General features: G+C 34.2%; 2 protein-coding genes across 3 annotated transcripts in view; both read right to left on the bottom strand.

Moving 5' to 3' along the window:
- Positions 1 to 23,506, bottom strand: part of LOC143911118 (lysosomal dipeptide transporter MFSD1-like) — a 356,706-nt gene that overhangs the window by 212,948 nt on the left and 120,252 nt on the right. The gene's annotated exons all lie outside the window — the stretch shown is intronic.
- Positions 1 to 23,506, bottom strand: part of Hs3st-A (Heparan sulfate 3-O sulfotransferase-A) — a 218,540-nt gene that overhangs the window by 143,359 nt on the left and 51,675 nt on the right. Inside the window, exon 1 of one of the 2 annotated variants that reach the window (XM_077429875.1) lies at positions 9,861 to 9,912. The exons of the other annotated variant lie outside the window; for it this stretch is intronic. The gene's annotated coding sequence lies outside the window, so the exon portion shown is untranslated. Of the gene's footprint in view, positions 1 to 9,860; positions 9,913 to 23,506 lie in introns of those variants that run through there. 2 annotated transcript variants of the gene reach the window in all.

Here is a 23,506-nt window from a genome sequence, read left to right as displayed (position 1 = left end):
CGGATATCAGGTCGTTTGACGGCGAAAGCTTATTTACAGCTATCTAAATCGCACGAAAAATATACCTACGCAACACACGTCATCGTATCCTATGTACACACGTATGTTTATGTATACTTTTTTTAACGATTTATCACATAAAAGTTAATGGAGTAATTTTTTTTTTTTTCAATTTTCCAATAAAAATATACATATACATACATACATATTTGAATCGCTAATTATTTGATTTTTATAACATGAATAAGCTGACAAGTCATCACTCAATGTCCAATAGCCATAAAGATAATTAAATTTAAATTAACTCGAATATGAAGCACAAATGTACATATGTATTTAGGTATTTCCAAATAGGTAACAACATTTTCAGGTGGGAATTCTTTGAAATAATGAATTTATGCGATATACCTACATAATACAAAATTTAATAATATGAGAGACTTTCAACGTCACACGGGGACAGTTATAAATCAAAACGTTAATATAACGTAACGTATAAAATATGGGAACGTGCATAAATACGTATGTATGTACATATACGAACACGTTGTCTTCCTTCCATTCGAACGCCTCACCACGAGGGTCCCACATTCGAATATTCGAATAATTTATCAACTATTCGAATATATAATACATGTACATATATATTTATATTCCGCAATACGAATGGATTGTCTTAATATGTACATACATATGTAGATTTCAACTTCAATGAATAATGTTTTGCAATACAAGTAAAATTAATAACAATTAATAACTTTTTATTCCAGACGATAGGGAGAATAGTGCGATCCCCATCGTCCATAATATATAGATAATAGATAAACAGATAAAACAAACAAACAATACAATGATAATAATAAAGACAACATAATATATGTATATACAAAAAAACATCAAACAATAAATAATAATGAAGTAGTCAATATTAAAATGTTATGTACACTTATATTAAATCATATATTATATTTACATATTTATAATACTTGTATCTTCGTATAATTTGTATTTATGTACGTGTATATATGTAATACATTTCGCCAGAAATGTATTGTATATCAAAATATAATTCTCGAAAAGGAATAAATATGAAAAAAAAATTATATTGTATCTAGCTGAACCCGCATGCGTTGCAATGCCAGAATAAAGTATGCAATTCCCGTTCCCGTTACCATTCCCGTTCCCGTTCCCGTTTCAAGTGATTGTTGGAGCTCAAATAACGTCTCTTCAAAGCCGAAAGTCTCTTCAAACCAACTGGTAACGTGGTTACCAACAAACACATTTCCTTGACTACACAATGGCGCTTCAAATTTTCGCGTTGGTAAAATCGTAATTTCGAATATTATTATTAAGTGGTTTTTTTCACAGAAATCTTCCCGGACATGCATACAATAAATCCAGAAAGTTCCATCGTAATCGGTTGAGTGGTTTAGGAGTCTATACGAGACAGACAGAGAGACAAACAGACATTGAATTTTATATACATACTCGTATATAAATTATTTTAATATTTTAAATAATCAATTTAATTCATGAATTAATTTATAAATAATTTATTTAATCAATTAAAAAATCCATTTTTTTATTTCTTCTAATTTTTGTAATATTAGTTTTATTTTCATAATATATATGTAGAATCAAGACCGTTGCTTTTTTTATGGCCCTAACATAATTTGTTGTGTGACTTTTTAACTATTCGTTATTCGAATAGTTGAAATCGAATATTTGGTAACCCTAGTCATCACTATACCGACTCGAAGGAATAAACCTTCGAGTCGGTAATTGACAATGCACTTACCTACATACTAGTGAATTACACATTAGTGACTATAAGTGCATTTAACAATATATACATACGTATATATGTTTGTATGTACATACATACATGGTGAATTTTTCGTTGCGAATCGACGAAATTCAGTGGCAAGTTCCGAACGCCGGTTCATTTTACATTTTAAGGTTTATTTTAGGTTCTCCCTCAATAATTTACAATCTCGTTAGAGCACAGCGTTCCGAAATTGAACGTCCTCTCTTCCTGTTTATCCTTTCTGCGGTAATTTGACCCTTTCGGAATGCGGGGGCGACGCGAAAATTAAAATGCAAGACCGGCGGCGGCGGCCGGTTAACTTCTTAAACGTGAAATTCAACGCGAACTTAATTCAGAGCTTTTTTCTTTATCTTTTTCAGTCAAATCTTATTACGTCGGCGTTTTTTTACTTTTTTTTGGTTTTTGCGGAGCGACGAAATGAACGAGCTCTAACTGTTTAATATATACGAGTCTCTCCACCAAAAAATGAACTAACTAACTTAAATACATATAATACTACTCAAACAAAATTATTACATCTTTTATTGTTAATTTTGCATCAGACTGGGGTGTTAACCACTTAATCGCCACGCGTTTGTAGAAACCGATTCGATTATTTTATTATAATTTCGAGTCATACCCTTAAATACGAAGGAGCGCGCACTGGTACGCCTATGGCGATGAATTGGTTAAATTAACCCTTTGAATGCTAACCAACGGCCTGGGCCTGTGCCTGCACGTCCATGGGTTTGCAAAACGCCGATAAGCGTAGTAAATTTTGCATGAACAAACTAAACAAGAATACTACCTGCTAAACTTTTAAAGATAACATTGAAAAAAAATTCATTGTACATGGGTCGTGTGATCCGTGTCATTCGTTAGTCAACATTTATACCGGAATTTTATACTCGCTTACACCGGAATTTCTGAATTTATAACCTTAGCAGAATTACCCGATGGAAATCCTTAAGTGCTGAGTATTTTAGATTGTGACTTAGTATTTAGATTATGAGCATTACATTTTAACATCAATGAAGAAGATGGAACTAGTTTTGGAAAAATACATTCATTTATAGACTACTTTTGTTTATTTTATATTGTTGCAAGATATATTAGAGTCTAAACACACCTTTACAACACTTGAAATCCTCGGCCGTAGTTATCTAGGGTTTGTTTGGATAAGCTACAATTTTTATTGGATTTTTAAATAATTTTAATTGGAAATGTTGGCGAAATTTTCAGCGTCGAGGACTTTCAACAGAAAAGACGTCAGCACTCAAAGGGTTAAAGACTATATAAGAAATAAAAGCCGATTTTTTTTATTTTATTTAAGAGGTTGTGGGCGTCCATCTACGAAAATCGCGTTAGAAAAAACTGACTACCAAAAATTTTCTTCCAAAATAAACTGTATTTTTAAATATTTTATGTTGAAAAAAAAAAGCATCACAAACAAATTGTAAAAAAAATGTTAATGAAGATTTTTTCGCGGAAAATTCGCCTAATAGCGCCATCGCCGACTGAGCGACTCTTAATGATAATGATAGTGATGATGACGTTGTCGAAATCCCCCAAGGGTTTTTGCAATGCCTAGTAACCACATTTGATGCATTAGGAAAAACTCTACATTTATTTATTTATTATTAAATAGCAAATTGCTAATGAATTATTTAACAATTAACAATTTTTAACTAAAACTAACAACTATAATATAACATAGTTAACAAAACTATAATTAGTAATAATTTTTTGGACTAGTGTAACCAACCTTTTTATACAATAATTTATATCATAAAGTTGTTGGGAATTTTTTAAAGATTTTTTGCACACTTAAAAATTTGTTGCCCAAGTAAAAAAATTTATTTTATTTTAAATTTTGCGATAATTTATAACATATAGGCGATGGGAATATTCTTTTATTTTTTTCTCACTACAAAAATTTCCCCCACTACAAAAAATCCCAGCGCCCCCGGTGCCGAAGGCATCGGGGGCGCTGGGAGCACAGGAGGCGTCGGCGGCGCTGGGGGCGACGGCCCCAGAGCGTCGGAGGCGCCGGGGGCGAAGGCCCCGGGGTGCCAGAGGCATCGGGGGCGCTGGGGGCAAAGGCGTCGGGGCGTCGGCGATGTACAAAACGTAATTCGTAATTCGTAATCACTTCGTAATTTGTCATTCGTAATTTCTAATTCGTGCATTAATTTCTTTCCGAAACCAGTCGATTCAATATCTTTAGCTTTATTTTTATTCGAGTTTCAATTCCTTTTCGAAACCACCCGTTGAAATCAACGGGCTCAACACTAGTGTTAAAATAATATCCGATAATCTACGCTCACCGAGGTGGAAAATATCGCATTCAGGGACGGCAGCAACGATTTCATTGAGAAGTCGAATAGCTCTTGGTATGGGAGCCATTCGAAAAAGAACTCTGCGAGCAGGAGGTACAACCATTAAATTATGATATCTACCACGCACATAATTATTAGGTACATAAAGTCCCAACTGTTCCAGCAACAACGGGCATGACGTATTACCACGCAGTAGTTGGAGAACGAAACGAATTAATGTTAAATAAAGTTCCATACGCAAGCATGCCCAAAAGGAAAAGAGTAGGATAGAGATATGGGTAGTACCCAAACTCTTTCTATAGAGAAAACGAAGAAATGCTTTTTGCACTTTTTCGATCATAAGAGAGTAATTTGCTTCATGTGGATTCCACACAATCGCATTATACTCTAGATCACTTCTAACAACCGAGTTGAATCGTCCTATCAAAATTGTTTTGGGCACTTTACATTATTCATTGAAATTTATTTATTCCCATTTTTAATTTCAGTAGGTAGTTTTTACATAAGAATATATATGTACATAATCTTGAGGTTGGAAAAGGGCCCCCGCAAATGTTAAAAACTTACATTTTTCACCCTTATAAAAAATTTTTACCGATCCTTTAACGCTGTAAAAGCAAGTATTAGTTGTTTGTGTATATCGTTTTGTTGAAATACCCAAAGTGCAATATTCTGTAAATTTTTACACACGTAAAATGAAATATTCAAAAAGTTATTTAATTTTGCTGAGGGCCCATATTTTTTAACAGATAGCGGGGCCCACTTGCTATAAGGCAACAGATGCACATATGTACATTTGTAGTAAGTGGAAAAGCAAAAGATGAGTGGAGTGGAGTGGAGTCGTGGCCATCATCATCTGGTCCGGTCCGGTCCGTTAATCCGACAATTAGCGTTATTAACGGCGCCGTACGTCACGGCAGGGCCGTGCGCGCTGGCTCTAAATAAGGGCGCATCTGGCCAACGTAAAAGCGTAAAGGCGCCCCCAATTAGGTGGTCTCCAGGGGGCGGCACTCCACCACAAATATTATTAGGCAATTAGCGTGCACTTAACGACTGCACCGCACCGCACAACCGTGTGAAACTGCACACGACCACTTAGTAAACGTAAACGGCCAAAGACTAGACCTTTACAATTTACGTACTACTCATGGATGGATGTTCATCTACGTATGTATGTACATACATACGTATGCTTTAAATGACACGAAAATTCAGCTGCGTTCGCTCTAATTAGATTTTGTGCGTTGTGTGTTGGCGTAGCGCGTTAACGATTCGTTTTCAAGTGTATAATCAAATGTGGAGTATTTGACTTCCGATTGATTGGAGAACCCTTTCGTCAAGTGCATACATATGTATGTACATATGTACATACATACAATGTTAACCAAATGACATACTTTATGGCCCACTCACTCATCTTCAAACTTTGCCCACCACCACCACCACATTGATTCCAACGTCAATTATAACTTCTCTCCTCTTGTAACCATTCCAATCTCACAATTAAATGTGGAATAATAGAATTTGGAAAACATAGGTGTTTGAAACGAAGTCAAAACACACTGACAAATGTCAACGGAAAATAAAACGGCTAGATTATATTCAGAATATAACTGACGTTAACAAAACGGCTAGATTATATTCAGAATATAACAGACGTTAATTTATATGAGAAAACATCCCGTAAGGCGTACACGAAACTGTTCAAATGTATTATTCATTTTATTTTATCATTATAATAAACTAGTGTTGTACCCGATCAAGTATCATCGCAAGGGCAGCCCTGAGCAAACTTTTCTAATGAAGGGCCGCATTAGGTATTAAAAATGAACGCCTTTACAGATTGCTCTAAAGCGACGAGTGTACTAATACAGATACAATGTGAATTCATACAAACATCGTCTACAGTGACATCTACAAATCGGCGAACCTCAAGACGCTGAATAACTTACGATTTGCAAGTCGTAAATTGGCGATATTAAAGGAGATGCCAATTTACGGGAGGCATTACAATGAAAATAAAAAAAATTGGCAAACTCTGATAGGAAACGATCGACCTGGAGTCACAAACCGAGGTCTGGCCAGCAGCTACTAGTGGTAATCGAACCGTGACCACTCTACTCGAAAACATAATATGCTAACCACTAGTCCACGCTTCTGGTTATATGTACATATGTATGTATCTAAATAAAACCTGCAGAATAGACCAGTGGTTAGCATATAATGCTTTGAACAGAGTGGTCACGAGTTTAAATCCCACTGGTTTCTGCTGGCCAGACCTTGGATTCGTGAATTCCAGGTCAATCGTTTCCTATCAGAGTTTGCCAATTTATCTAATTTTCATTGAAACGGTTCCAACCATTTGGCAACCTTGCCCATTTTCTCGCAAATCTCGAGTCTTCATCAATCTCTAATTTCGCTTAATTGTATAAAATGCTGCAAATTTACAAATTTGACCATTAATGTATCTGTGTAGATGTTAATTGATATGTATTTACTGAATTTCGCTGAATTGTTTAAAAACGTTGCAAATTTATACATTTGATCATAGTTGTCTCTGAGGGTGTTAATTTATATGTATTTACTTTGTATCATATGTACAATGTTTCTGGCCAGGAAGGCGCATTGGGGTGACCTGTTAGGCCTTCCTGGTATAGATTAAAATATACACATGTATAGGTAGAATACTAAGCTATGGTGTGGCTTGACGACCGAAGAAGAGTAATCGCGTGCCTGCAATTAAAAATTTGAGATTTGAGAGCGTGCACAGAGAATGGATTGGATAGCGCACGCGCGTCAAGTAGCCACAATTGTCGGCCTGGCCTAATCAGATTAGACCTAATTGCCGGGTTGCCTCCAACGCTCACATGCAAAATCGGCCAAACGAATAAATTCCGCTAATTGGGTTCCTAGAGACCGGGATCCGGAACGTCTGACTCGGGACCCTCGGCCGTCTGCATTACACGGAGGCTGGGAACTTGAGTGATACTATACTAGCACATTGTTTTTACAAACATACAATCACCAGCAGCGTGGTCTAGTGGTGAATGTTGAATTATTTCATACTTGATGTTACGAGTTCGATTCCCGCTATACAAATCTATACAAATAATCTAAATATAAATGGAACAAATCCGATCCGCTATTTTTCTCGCCTTTTTACACTAAACTGATCGTTCGTATGTAGAAAACCTATTCTTCGTTATGTTCAACCAATAAAATCATCCTAAATAATGTGCGATTGTGAAGGAACGATCGCGATCGTGTAACCAACCTTCCCAAACATTTACCAGTAGATTAGTGATATGAATATGTGATTTTTCTTCTCCGTCGCATTTAAAATCGCTTATTTACAAAACTCGGCTTCTAATATAAGATTGGGGGGTATAATTTTGGGAAATGGCCTGCTAAAATGTTGAGAGCTGCTGTTCTAAAAGATAACCAGCAGCGAGGTCTAGTGGTGAATGTTGAATTATTTCGTACTTGATGTTACGAGTTCGATTCCCGCTAAGTCTCGCTGTTGACCAGACCTTGGTTTGTCAAGGTCGATCATTTCTTATGAGAATTTGCCAATTTTTCTGATTTTCATTGAAACGATTCCTGTAAAAATTGGCGTTTCCTTCCCAATTTTCTGTTGCGAACCTTTAGTTATTGTTATATCTTAGGTTTCGCCATATTGCTCACCATAGATGTCTCTGTGGTTGTTTATCGAATATAAAAAAAAATCGTATTGTTACATGAAAGTTATTCATTGTTATTTATCGTATTAATACGATGTTTGTAATATCTGACCATAGATGTCAGATATTGTTTAGATTTACATGTATCTATGTAATAATGATGTGGACCAGGAAGGCGCATTAAGCCTTCCTGGTATATTTGTAAATAAATAAATAAATAAATGTGTATGTATGTACCTATGGACATATACGTATGTATGTAGGTATGTTGTTGCGTGCGGGTTTTTACGCGAGTAAAGTAAGTCGCGTCGCGTGTCGTGTCGGGGGTTGGTCTTCGTCGTGTGATTAAATTTAGTTAAAGCGCAGACTCCCATTTGGGGCCTAGAATGGCGGATTCGGTAAGGTTGTTGTCGTAGTAACGAGGGCCGTAACTGAGCAATAACCATGGTCCGTACACGTGTACGTCTACGTCTACGTGTACGTGAACGGGAACGTCTACGTGTGCGGACCACTACGCATATTCGTCCCATCGCATGGCAACACATCTCAACCGGGGATTCGCAACTATTACCTACATATATACATATAATCATTTTCCTTTATTATCCTGCCTGCTGCTAGTACACACGTGGTGAAACACTAAAAGCACTTCTAATCCCACTTTAAATGGACGAAAAGTAAATAACTTTTTCAGAAATACATATGTATATTAACTTTTCGATTTTTTCATTTTTCCACATTTTCACGCATCACCTGCGTAGCCTTTATTTTTTTTTACTTTATTATTTATTAATAGTTTTGGACCATTGTGGCATTACAGGAAGAACCTAATGCGCCACAATGGCCTACATTTAACAAAGATATAAATACAAGTAAAATTAGTAAAAAACAGAAAAATTGAAATGCAGAATACATGGTAAAATAAAATAATAATAATAAAGTAGCAAAAGAAAAATAATAATACAATTAAAATAGTACATAAAAATGTACAAAGGAGAAAGAAAAAGTAAAATAAATAAAACAAAATATGAATAAAAAATAAAATCACATGCTTCATCTATTGTTACTACGTACATGTGTATGTACGCAGTAACAATAGATGAAGTTTTGTGACCATGCGAAAATTCGAACTCGAGATTTTGACTGACTTGAACCCAGAATCTATCACTGATCACGTTTTCATGATTTATAAAAAGAGTCTCGGTGATTACAACAAAATGTCTATACCCTTCAGGTATAAACACAGATTACCTAAACACAATCTGCTTTAGGTCATCGACTTTAGAGAGTCTTTAATTAATATTATGTATTAGATGTATTATGAACATTAATAAGGATTGTAAATAGGTTTTTGAGCTCTTTTTCCTATTATGCTTTAGATTAACATTAGAATAATATAATACTGTGATTAATAACCAAATTAAATTAAATTGTAAAATAGAAAATGATCAGTAGATCAGTAGCTATTAAAATAGATATAAGATGTATTGTGAACATAATTTCGTAATAATAAAAAGCATTTAAAAATAAAAAATAAAATGATTTATAAAAAATGTGTGTGCGTATGTATCTGTGTATTTTAGGGATTTTTTGAACACCGCTAGTCCTATCGAACTGAAACTTTGTATCGGTTACTGAAAGTCTTATCGATACGACGTAATAAGGCTTTGATCAGAGTTTATAAACCGGAAGTAGCATTTTTTTTTAAATTATTCTAATCTTCTTGATATTTATTGTGTATAATATTTATATTAATTTTAAGTAACAAATTTTTTATTAACAAAATCCGACAACTGAAAGTAGAACCGGAATTGCAAGTTTCCCTACATTTGCGCTCAATTTGTATCGAAAATGCTCTCATAGTACGGTTCAAGATCGATTTTTTTTATGTGACCTTCTTATATTCCTCAAATAAATAGATAAAGTCATGGGTTGGTCACATCCGATTTTTTTTAACGCTTTTGGAAAATTCGCTCAAATTTTATATAATCTTAATATAATCTCCTCAATAACATTTCCAACAGTTCTACATACCAAATTTATAATTCATCACACTAGGATATTACAGCAGAGAAGAAGCACTAACCTGAAACAAAAATAAAATTTTACTATTATTATTATGCTATAAATCTTACGGCTAAATTACCAAGTTTATAAACAGCTACCCACGAATTTTATGTTTGGGAGGTGAAACCGTAACTTAAAGTCCTTAAAAAGAATCTCAAAGATAATGTAAAATTAGCTTTGCGATAATAAAACTTTTAAACGAGGAAAAGGTTGACGACCGCCAGAGAACTGTATATGCAGACAAATAGTGCTTTATGATCCGAGCCAGGCGAATGTTGAGTGGTCGTAATAGCAATACGTACGACAAAACAAAGCAAAGTATGTAGATAGTGAACATATGTACATACACATATGTATGTACGTATACATATTATGATACTATACCCATACGTATGTATGTACAAACATATTGATTTGATTTGATTTTTAAATGCTTTTTATTATTACTAAATTATGTTCACAATACATCTTATATCTATTTTAATAGCTACTGATCTACTGATCATTTTCTATTTTACAATTTTAATTTAATTTGGTTAGTAATCACAGTATTATATTATTCTAATGTTAATCTAAAGCATAATAGGAAAAAGAGCTCAAAAACCTATTTACAATCCTTATAAATGTTCATAATACATCTAATACATAATATTAATTAAAGACTCTCTAAAGTCGATGACCTAAAGCAGATTGTGTTTAGGTAATCTGTGTTTATACCTGAAGGGTATAGACATTTTGTTGTAATCACCGAGACTCTTCACAAGTGTGTTAGTATGGTTATTAGTGATTCTTTCATAGAATCTACTGGTTAGTTTGTTAGTAATGTCTGTAACAAACGGAATATTATATATAGCATGCAGTTTTTTCAGGTTAGTATATATGGGTGTATTATAAATTATTTTAAGGGATTTATTTTGTATTACTTGGAGCTTGGAAAGGTTAGTATTCGAGGCGTTATTCCATACAGGTGAAGCATAGGTTAATAATGGTAATATGAGCGCGCGATATAATTTTATTTTATTTAGCGTTGATAAAGAACTATGGCGATTAAATATTGGATATATTGAGGATATACCCCGCATCGCCTTGCATTTCGCTGCCTCAATGTGAGGTGCCCATCTCATTCTTTTATCAAACGTTACTCCTAAATATTTTATTACTGACTGCCATTTCAGACTTTCTCCAGAGGGGATTTTCAGATCTGAACTTGGCTTATGTTTTCTAACACTAAAGAATATGGCGTCTGTTTTGGTTTGATTAATTTGAATTTTCCACTTAGTGAAGTGTTCAGTCATTGCTTTAATTGCAAATTCAAGATTTTTAAGAATAGTGTCTGGTTTTTTGCTACTTGTGAAGCAAGCTGTATCATCTGCATATAGGGCTATGTGACAGTTTTTTGGAATAGGTATGTCATTTATATATATGGAGAACAAGAGTGGGCCAAGCAAGCTCCCCTGCGGAACGCCAGCTGCGATTATTTTTGGAGACGATAATTCATTATTTACGCTAACCACTAGCTTTCTACGAGTTAAGTACGATTTGATGATGAGAATTAGAATTAGAGACAAACATATGCAATGTCGAGATTGTACTACGATATCGACATCTCTTAACACGAAAACGATGTCGAGACATTTTTTTGACTTCTATATATGTACATATGTATGCATTTACATACATATTTATTTAACCTACTTCTATGTGTTTTCATTTATTTCTAAATTCTTTTCATAGTATATGGAATTATTATTATTATTTTTGTTAATATCTAATTTATGCAAAAATTTTATAAATGGTTTTCTTTTTAAAAAATATACATAATTTACCCATGCTTGTAATAAACTGTTGAATTTTCACAAAAATAAATAAATGTACGTAGCAAACAATTTCATATGTAGGTCAAAAATCAAATCAAACCCAAATTCAGTACGCATACACATCAATTTGTAACATTATCCTTTATTGTCAAATCGAACGCCACTCGTAATATAAATGATGAGTATATGTATATATAAAAAATTTGCATACGATTTTTTTTGTCATTCCCTACCCCTACATCGACCTCATTTATTGGGAACAAAATAATTCACGCTTCAAAGGGGTTGAATGCGGGGGAGGAGGGGGAAGGTGCTGTAAATTACGTAGCTCATTTCCCGTTCGCTTGACAACCCTATTCTGCTGACCCAAAACTCTGGGTAATATATTGGGTCAATTATATCGTCATCGCACCACTACGCAATCGTTACCTGCCGTGTCGTTAATATATTCGACCGGAAAATTTACCTGCGCTGCTTACTATAAAAGTTTTTTTTATTAAAATCATTGGTTTTCAACTGTATTCCTCGAGGTGACGAAAATAAAGTCATCCACTTAACGTGAGAACTTCTGATCTAACCCGAGTATCATTGCAATGAAGTGGATTCATTAGAAATACATACATAGTATGTATATACAATACAGAAAGTACAAAATAGGGCAATGCGTGCAATTTTGAACGTGATGAATTGAAATGGTTGGATATTAGAAATTAAGTCTTAAATTAAGCACATTAAAATTTGTATATATGTAAGCTTGATAACAATCTATTATCTAAATATTTTAATAATTACATAGTAAGGAATAAAGATATGCATAATCATAAAACTAGAAATAGGAATAAATTAACTATACATAGGTAGAGTTAAGAAAAAGCAAGAACTGCAGCAGGTGTTTCCTATAGAGTTGTTCAAATCTATAATGCCCTTCCTGAAAACATAAGAGGTGCTAATATTTGTGCCTTCTTGAAGGCTGTTAATGGATACCTCTGCGGAAGTTGTAATTATATAAGTTAAAACAATTTCAATATATTCTATTATGTTCTAGTTTATGATTTTTGTTTTTTTTTTGTATATAATTAGCAATTTGCTATTAATTGAATAAATAAATAGATTTCAAAAGACTATTGAAATGAAACAAAACACATAAATTTAAAGGAGACCGTAATTAAAAAGTAATTCATAATATTTGAAAGCAAACTTTGACATTTACATATATTATAAACTTGGCGCTGAGGAAGAGGTTTTAATTTATCGCAAACCACCCGATTTCTCGCTATACACCATATTTGCATTTCAACACACCCAAAGACTAAATTTTGCAAAAGCCAACCCTGGCCGATACCTCATTGGCACCCTCACTTGTATAACATACATACAAACACATATCTATCTACATATATATATATCAAAATGAATGTCTATGTGTGTGTCTCGAATAGGCTCCTAAACCACTGAACCGATTACGATGGAACTTCCAGCATTTGTTGTATGCATGTCCGGGAAGATCACTGTAAAAAACGGGAACGGAAACGGGAAAAACGGGAATAAATGTCTTTGCAACGCTATAATTTCAAAAATGTTTTCGCGTCGCGACCAACGTGTTCGCTGCCTGCGTTTTTCCGACAAGTGGGAACGGGAACGGGAAAGGCAATGGAAGGAGAACGGTAACGGGAACGAGTACAGGAACATTGGTGTTGCACAACTTTCAGAATTTGGTGTATGCATGTCCGGAAAGATTACTATGAAAAAAATCGCCCAAAAACGGGAACGGAAACGGGAAAAACGGGAATGAGTGTCATTGCAACGCAATAATTTCAAATGTTTTCATGTCGCGACCTGCGTTTTTAGGTAAAATAAACAAACAATTGAATTATTTCAAATGTGTTCGCTGTCTGTGTTTTTCCGACAAATGGGAACGGTAACTAGAACGGGAACGGGAACGGGAACGAGAACGGAAACGGGAATTGCATGCGTTATTGTGGCATTGCAAAGCATGCCGGGTTCAGCTACATATGTAGTTTGTATACTATAATATGGGTACGAATATAATCCACTTAGCTTATTCGAACTGACACTTTTCACTTAGTATGGAAGAAAAGCGTCAATATATTATAACATACGGGTAAAGTATAATATGAACGTATTTACATGGTAGTACCTCCACACGCGCGCTCATACGAGTACGTCCAATAGATTTCCCGAGGGTATTTCCACAGCTTCTGGAGAACCGATAGGAAATTCGATATTTTGCCTCGGGAGTGGGAAGGTGACTTAATTACTCTGCAACATCGCATCGTAAGGTACGCATTTCCTTAATGCTTCTAGTCTCGCCGAACGAAGCCTCATCAATCATTGCCTTTCCACTACTACATAGTGCATACTCTCTACCGCACACACACACACACATATGTATAATTGTGTGTAAAAAGTCAACACATGATGTGGATTTGTCAAAAGGCTTTATATGCCCCATACACACACACACCCACCTCCAATGGTTCGTCAGTCGTATCCCTGTGAATTGTGGTCAGTAGCAGTGACTCTCAGGACTCACGTCCCGATAATAAATTACACCCGTCTCCAGACACACCCGCCAATCCCTACGGAACTGTCCTACATATACATATGTGTATGTATGTATATGTACAACAATAGGTATATATGTACATGTGCATACACGCACACCTCAGTTTATTTACACTGGGATTTCCGTCTTTATCCATTGTCTCCTATACGAGGACTTGCAAGCCGGCTTAAACCGGAACCGAAAAGCCATTTTACAAAAAACCGAAAACCGACTTTTTTGTCTCAATCAACCGGCTTTTTAAGGTTTTCTTTTAATTAATATTTTTTCCTCAAAACTAACAATTGTGAATTTCAAATGTCCCACCCGCAAGGGCTTTCAAACCCACACAAGCCCTTTCAAAATGTCCATAGTTTTCTAGTTTTTGCGTGTTGAGGTATAAAAGTATAGAAAACGTTATCGTACGTAAGAATTCGTTGTTGTTTTAAGCTAAAACAGAGGTGTAAAATAATTTTGAAAGATGGAAATAATTCATAATTTATTATGTTTTCGAACACAAATTCATCCCAGCATTGTTCTTATTCACGATTCTACGATTACGGTCTTTCTACGAAGTAAGACATTATTTTTTTAATATATTCTTGATAGTAGCTTATTTCAATCATTTACTTATTTGTACGTATTCAGGATCTACCATTTAACAGCTTTGATATATAATACAAATTTTATTATTTGTAATATTTGTAATTATAATATATAATAATGATCTTATGAAAGTTCATAATGTTTTATAACTCAATTTAATTTATAAGCAACATTTTTTTTGCATACAAATTTAAAACTTAAAAAATCTTAATTTTTTGAAACCGGTGAAAGCCGGTCAACTGGCTTTTTATTTGTAAAATAAACCGAAAACCGGATTTTTCTTTTGGGCAGTTATTGTAAACCCTACTCCTATACATATGTAGGTACCTGTGCGTCGCAAAAATTATTTATTTATTCATTCATTAAATTACATAAATACGAAAAATTGGCTTTGTCTTTTTATCGAGTTTAGGTCAAATTAAGGAGACACTTGATATTTGACATACATATGTGTTTGTGTGTACATTTTATTATTTTCAATAAAAAATACAGAACAAAATGAATCAAAAGAAAAAAAATTGTCAGAAACTTATAAAATAACTTGATAAGTATGTGACTATTGAGTAGGTATTGAGCTTAAAATTCTAGATATGAAATTGCAGTTCAATAAACCAAAAGGGTTCTGAGAAAAATATAAAAAAACCTCTATAGAGTTAAAGTACTACTTCCGGTTAAGGTAAAAATATTCAAAAAATATTAGGATATAAAATTTATAATTTCTATTACATGTAAAAAAAATTCAGTCTTATCTTTTGAGCGGTTTGGGAGATAATTGAATCCAAAAACTTAATAAAAAGAGGACACCTACATATGTATAAGGAGAGGTACCATTTCCGGTCAACTTAAAAATTTGAAAAAAATTTACGTCGTGTCGATAAGAATTTGAGTAACCGATACTAAGTTTCAGTTCGTTAGAATAAACGTTGTTCAAAAAATCCCCAAAATACACAGACACACACACACACATTTTTTCTAGATCATGAAAACGTGATCAGTGTCGATTCTGAATTCGAATCAGTCAAAATCTCGAGTTGGAATTTTCGCATAATCACAAAACTTCATCTACTGTTACTACGTACATAGATAAAGTAAAAATTGAAATCAAAATTTGATGAGCTTGAAAATTAGCCTTATATCAAGACTGTATTTGTTTGCGTGGAGTCACACACATATAGAAAAATAATAAGTAAAAATTATTCAATGGCGATCCTGATTGAACAGCCACACATGATAACAAAGTAAGAAAAATACGAACAAAAATATTCTGACGTTGATGTAAAATTAAATATTCCATTAGATGAATGAGCTTAAACATCGAGAAGGGTAAGTACACATGTATATTATATGTAGTATAGATAAGAATCATGATAAAAGCCCCGAAAGTGTTTCCATCCGCTTTCGCTTTCTCGTACGAATAATTATTTTTCCGAAAGCAGCCACCTGGTGATAAGTATTGTATACACACACACATACATATAGTATGTATAAGCGTGTAATCTAATAGGGGCGTATATGTATTACGTATGTGCACCGTAGAAATGTTACCCGCGTGCGTATATTTATTACGTAATAATATTTGAAACAAATTAAGGTTTCACTTTGTAATTAGGCACAATTTGAGGCAATGAAAAACGCATAGAGAAGGTCGTCGTAAACTCGTTTCCGGAAAATCGTAACCCATAAACAATCCACCCTCGATTTTCCACTCTGCCCCGAGACCCATAAAAATATGCACGAGAGCGGAAACCAGCGATTCTCCAACAATCCGAGAGATTTATTCGTTCGTCGACCATTCATTACGCCTCGATATTGCGTGCTTCGCACAATTTGCCACGACCGAATGAAATATTTCGCATACGCGTGATCGCAATAACCGATTTCTCATTGTATTTTGATTCGATTAAGCTTTAAAGGAAAAGAGGGAAAAAACGACGAAACGCGACGTCTTCCAGTCGTACATAATAAATGCATGAGAGCCTCAGGTGGCTTTCTTCGCGGCCTCTTTAAAAACATCATGTATATATTTATGTATGTATGTAGTACCTACATACATACATATATGTATCTAAATATATAAACTAGCAAACTTCACCGAGCACTTTCAACATCCCAATGTGGACGTACCGTGGAGTATCTGACAATATTTTCCTTTCACTGCCAAAGTGGCGAAATTTCCACGCACATCATAATATTATACGTATTTTACATCCCCCGGAAAATTACTATATATTATTTTCCCGCAAATATAAACCATAATTTATTTTTGTATTCTCCTTAGTAGTAGTCTATTATTGTCAACAAAAAAAATTGCACTACGTACATACATATGTAAATACTATAGCCAGCAGCATAGTTCGGTCGTTAAGCTTCTGCTTAACACCGAGAGGCGCCGGGTTCGATCTCATGAGCTGACCTCGATTGAAAATAATTGAGTACATCTGTAGTGCTGCTGGTCAGACTTGGATATCTGTGACTCCAGGTCGATCGTTTCCTATCAGAGTTTGCCAATTTTCTCTGATTTTATTGTTGAAACGGTTCCCGTCAGAGAAATGTAATAATAATAGAAGGGCCTTTACGAATAAATAATTATTGTCAATATTACACGGTACGTCTCTATAAATACGCTACAACGCACGGAATACAATCGGATCAACTTACTTATAAAAATGTGTCCCATGTTGTTAATTGTGTGTTTTTTTAGTACATTGTGCAATTTATACCGATGCTAGCCCATCTTGCGAGTAATATAAACAAACAGAGAAGTTTTTATCGGACATACGTCGAGCACCAAGCATCAAATACGACTGATGCTAAAATTATTTAGGATTGTCTGTGGGCAACCGTCACTTGACAACAATATGACGCCTAAAGCCACATCTATTAATATAACAAAATTGACTAAAAATCCTTCCTACCTACTATGTCACCACTATTCGAGTATGATTAATGTACAATAAAATGTATGTGCAATTCATAGATGCGAGTTTTTCAGTGTCTCGTAATTCAACGACTTGTAATAAAAATGCTGCATTGGAAATTGACCAGGAAGGCGCATTGGGGTTTACCTGTAAGGCCTTTCTGGTATATACATATGTAAACAAATAAATAAATAAATAAATAATACAATACATGTGTACAAAAAAAGCATTACATTCATTATACCTATAGTATCTAAGCATCCCTGATAGCTTATATTTTACATATGATGATCAATGGTTATCTCTTCGAGTCCGATTTATCAAAAATTTATATATGGGCAACATTAATTGACGTTAATAAATGACCAAATCAACAATTTTTCATCCGGATTCTATTACCGATAATTGAAAACCATAATAAACTACTTGTCGTGAAAATTTTTGAAAATTCGAACAAAGGATTCCCAGAAATCCTCAGAGCCCACAGAACTATATATATATATATATATATATATATATATATATATATATATATATATATATATATATATATATATATATATATATATATATATATATATATATATATATATATATATATATATATATATATATACATACATATATACATGTACATACATATAGCGTATAGCACGGTGAATAATATTACACAAATGTATGTATGCATTTACAAATGTAAATATATCAAATGCAGGTGTTTCGATACTACAGAAAGTTACCGTTTAACTTTTATATGCAGCGCAAAAGTTAAATTGGGCCACCTACGACAAATTGTATCCTGCTACAGAGTGTCATTTGTGCATGCATTTTATGCACCCAAGTATGTGGGTACATATAATATACAGTCTAAACCAAAAGTATAATTAATAAAATATGTAGAATATCAATATTTAAAATTGTAAAAGTGCAGAATATTCTAATTCAGCGTTTCTCAACCTTTTTTAGACCGTGGACCCCTTTTGCGAAATACATATTAAAAATATTATATATGATATAAACTTTATTTTATAATTACAAATTTGAACATACATACATATGTTCGTGTACGTATTATTTATTTTTATACATAATAAATTTAAAATAAGCAATAAATTCAAAGATAATTTTATTTTGTGTGATCCCTATATCCCTGATGTAAACTAGCGAGTTTTATCTGACTCAAATGCTGTTAGTGACATACGGAGATCGCCTCTTTTTACAACATCAAGACAACTAGGAGCTTTTGAGAGGAGATATTGTATAGCTCGACTAAATTCAGATTCATGTAAACCTTCCCAACCTTATTTTAAAATTATTTGGCATGTCTTTTTTCAGATATGCGATAAATCCTTGATATTTGCCAACCGTTGAAGCAACGCCCCATCTACATAATATATTTTCACAAGCTAGTATATTTTCTGAAATGCAAACGTGTATTCAGTTTGATGACAAATAAAACATTTAAAAAATTATAATTTTATTCTGACTGCCTCCCCTAGATTTCGTTATGCCTCCCCAAAATTATAATTTTAGTTTGTGCCTCCCTTGAGAGGATCTGGGCCTCCCAAGGGGGCCATGTGTACCTAGGATGAAAAACGCTGTTCTAATTTATAATATCGAAATATAAGAGGTAGATCAGTCAATCGGTAGAGTGCGGTTTTGTAGTCCCGCCTCCTTTGACAGCTCCTTGTTCTAAATTCTAATACTAAATTTAATGCACACCCAGTGGTGTAGTCGGGCCAGGTCGCCGACCTGGCACTTATTTTTGAGCCAGGTCGCCGCCCTGGCACTTTGATTGATATAAACATTGTTTTTCGAGTACAATTAAAAAATATTGTGAGTAGACTCTCGTTCTAACACTCGACGATCACAATCGAAAAGTAATCTGAGCACATTCAAAACTTAAAAGAGGTTTAATGAACTTTTTTATCTAAAACCACCCAAAACTTCGAAAGAAAACATGCTTTGAACTATTGACCATACGCACATGAGGATAGATATAATGAGGGAACTCAGCTTAAACGAATCTGAAATGAATCTATAAATTCACATGTTAAAATTTGATAGTTTTTTGACATATGTATGTACATATGTATACCTATACATATGTACATGGTTTTAGCATTGCTAAAAGCAAATGCTGCTGTTGACACACAAACACGGGTTTTGCAAAATCAAAGATGTTGAAGAGATTATGGAAGTTTTTATAAAATATAAAAAAAATACATCATAATTTCAACAAGTAGGAATATTTGTTGATTATTATTTGATTTTTTGCTATAAATATTTCAACTACCAATATTAGGATTCAACTTTTTTTTAGTAAGGAAAAAAGCGGAGGGATTCATAAATTAAACACCGACCGGGTTCTTATTTATTTAGCACTACACCACTGTACACATCCTAATAAAATTATTGTGATGTATGTTCATATTATAGATATGTACAGCAACGAGTACACGAGGCTTCATTTTGAATTCAAGTTCGCGAATTTCCACCCCCCCACAATAATAACAACAAGGGAAAAATGGAAAAACGATGTTTAATGGTAGTGGGTTATGTGTGCGCGAATATAAATCATTCTCGGCCGTTGTGACCATTGAATATAACTCTTTTTCTTTCAACTGTCTGTCTGTAACGCTTTAAAAGCGGACTCGTAGACAAAAGGTTCCCTCTTAGCCATTTATACACGTCATGTTTCTGTCTTTTCTTTGCCTCCACGGAGATACAAACTCGCACACACACACACACACACACACACACACACACACGGAAACTGCTTCGCTTTATTTTCTTATTATTTTCCTTCCATTCTCGGGCTTCGACCGTCGCGAAAATTCCACGATGTGGAAAAGCGAATAAAGAAATAAAACTCAACATACCTCAATACTCAATACCCCATAGAACGCAATTCCGCAAACAAACTTCGATCTCGAACACATACAATTTTGCATAAATGCAAACATGCAATGCGGTACGCCGCGGAACGGCTATTATTCAAGGGATGGAATCTACCAAAATTTCAAAACGATCTACCATCTCCGGTACACCCCTGAGCATTTTAATAGTTGATGTTCGGGACTCAACATGAGGGTGAATTTTAGATTTCGAGCGATAAATTCGATTGTATTACCCCCTCCAATGTTCACAGCTACAAGATATGTAATATATGTACATGAGTATGCACGCCAAGAATTAGAATTAAAGTGTTCGGGTTTAATTTTAAAGGGAGGCTTTTGGGACACATCTGATAGCTTATCAGAACGTTAAGTTGGCAAATAGCAATATTTTACACTCACGAATGCTTATTGTATGAGGTTTATATGCTTTATACATAAACACCCTTGCCTTGGTGGCAATGCAGGGCAATGTGTCCACAATAACTTTATACTTTATCTATTTATGTACATCTGTATCAGTGAAAATCCCTCTGTTTATATCACACAGCTTTACTTACGTGTGCGCGAGCAAGATACAAAGGGACTAGATGACGTCATACCGAGTCCCCTTGTATCCTACTCTCACAAACGTAAGTAAGGCTGTGCGATAAAACATTGAGATTTTCACGACTCGCCATTCGTATGTATGTATATATACATACATATGTACATAGTATATGAGAAACACTCGTATTCTTGCACTATAAAATAAAAACGTAGTCTGATCCCTTATCTTATACCCATTATTATAGTTAGTGTTTATGTCGTAAAATAAGTATTTCACTACGTAATACATTTTCGTATATGTGTTTTGTATAAATAAAAATATAGTGTGAAAAAGATAAAGTTATAGGTGCTTAACAAATAAAATCCGACAAAACGTCGACAGAACGTCAAACATATAAGGCTACTGACGACTAACCGTCAAGACGACCAAAATATTTGCATTTTTAAACGTGTCTATTACGATCATTTTTCACCATCGTACTGGCGTAATTGAAAAAACCGCACAAAATGGAAAAGTTTCAAAACGAGCAGCAGAGTGTAGGAATTTCAGCCGACTCGTTTTCGAAGTAAAAAAAGAACCTTGTAAAAAGTCGACAAGATACACCGAAAAAGTCGAGATAATGAGTCTCGAAGAATTTCAAATCGCTAATATCACCCCTAATATTGTACACACATACATACAAGACATTTGCAGGGACTCTATTAAGACTCATCGCAACTCATACACATATTCAGATACTCTTAGCATACATGCAATGTACATATTTATGTATGCTTGACGACGAAATTATGAAATGAAAATGAATTATTTTATTCCTATTTAAAATTCCAAAATTTACGTATGTATGTATGTATGTATGTATGTACCTACCTGTTTAAATAATTAAATGTGGTAAATAAAAATTTCATTTAAATTCCATTATTAAATATTGAAAATATGTACATATGTACATACATACGTGAAATCATTTATAACCGCTGTGATGCATTGGGGTAACCTGTCAGGTCGCAGCGGTCTTTAATTATTGTTATTATTATTATAAGTGTAAGATATTAATATAAAATGATTATAATTATGTATAATTATGTGGCTCATGCCGAGCAGTTGGTATTATACGCATATGTATTAATGTTAAGGTTGGTACTCCCGAACCTTGTCCGGGGGTAAGCAATCGCGTGTGACGTTTGACCGGGTGCGTACGCGCATCGAGTATTGTTCTCAAATAAACGTATAAGATTGAATTGAGATCGCTTTTACTTGTCTCTCTCTCCTGCAATCCTCCCAACTACCCAGCGGACTTCCTATATTATTGTAATTGTAATAAATAAATAAATAAAATAATTTGTATATAAAATTATTATTTTGAATAAAAACACCAATAATTTTTTTTAACTACCGCCATCTATGTATAAAATTAATGACTACCAAACGTCACCGAGATTAAAAATTTTCGGACTTGAAAAGCTTTTTAAACGATATTTTATCTCTATCGTAATGGCGGAGGATTCATTAACTTATATTGATGACCAAAATGAGCAATATGGCAAAGTATGAAAACGATCGGATAAGAGGCAAACTTTTTCCTGAATTGTAATCGTAAGTGAAACGTAAAGGAGGTATGTAAAAAATCTTTTTAACAAACAAATGTTTGTACTACGAGGACCTCGTTCTTGATTCGTAAAAGTAAATCCCACCGCGTAAATTGAAATCATTGTGGTTTTGTGGCGGCCCTGTCTATAACTCACACAGACCACGGGGTTGGCTCATTATTTTGGACCCGCGCTTTCCCATTAGATTCCTCACCCTTATTCTACCCTCTATACTCTCCAGCACTTTGGATACGGTTCCCTTTCTTTGTCTTATTTTTTCAGCCTTCTCTTTCGTCATATTTTTACGACCGTTCGTGTTATTACTTTGCATTTAAATCAAAGTGCTTTCGCTTATCGTCTTCGTTGCGAAATTTCAGTCCTCTTTTTTCCTACGAAAAAAAGTGAATATACTGCTCAAATTTATGTGCAATGTTGGGATTAATCTCTTATCTAAAAAAACTGCTACATCTAAACCGCTTTGAAAAATCCACGGCCATTTTTCAGTTGCAAGATAACCGTTACTTTTCGGAAAATATACGTTGTAGTGGAATAGTTATTAGACGTCACTGTACATACGTAGGTATGCACATATGTACGTACAGTTTATATGAATGGGTTTAATTATAGGAACCATTTTGCGTGCACAGTTATGTTCGCCAAGAACGATTGCATC

This window comes from Arctopsyche grandis, chromosome 4 (genome assembly GCF_051622035.1).
Source record: "Arctopsyche grandis isolate Sample6627 chromosome 4, ASM5162203v2, whole genome shotgun sequence".
NCBI lineage: Eukaryota > Metazoa > Arthropoda > Insecta > Trichoptera > Hydropsychidae > Arctopsyche > Arctopsyche grandis.
This window is presented reverse-complemented; position numbering and strand designations above follow the sequence as displayed.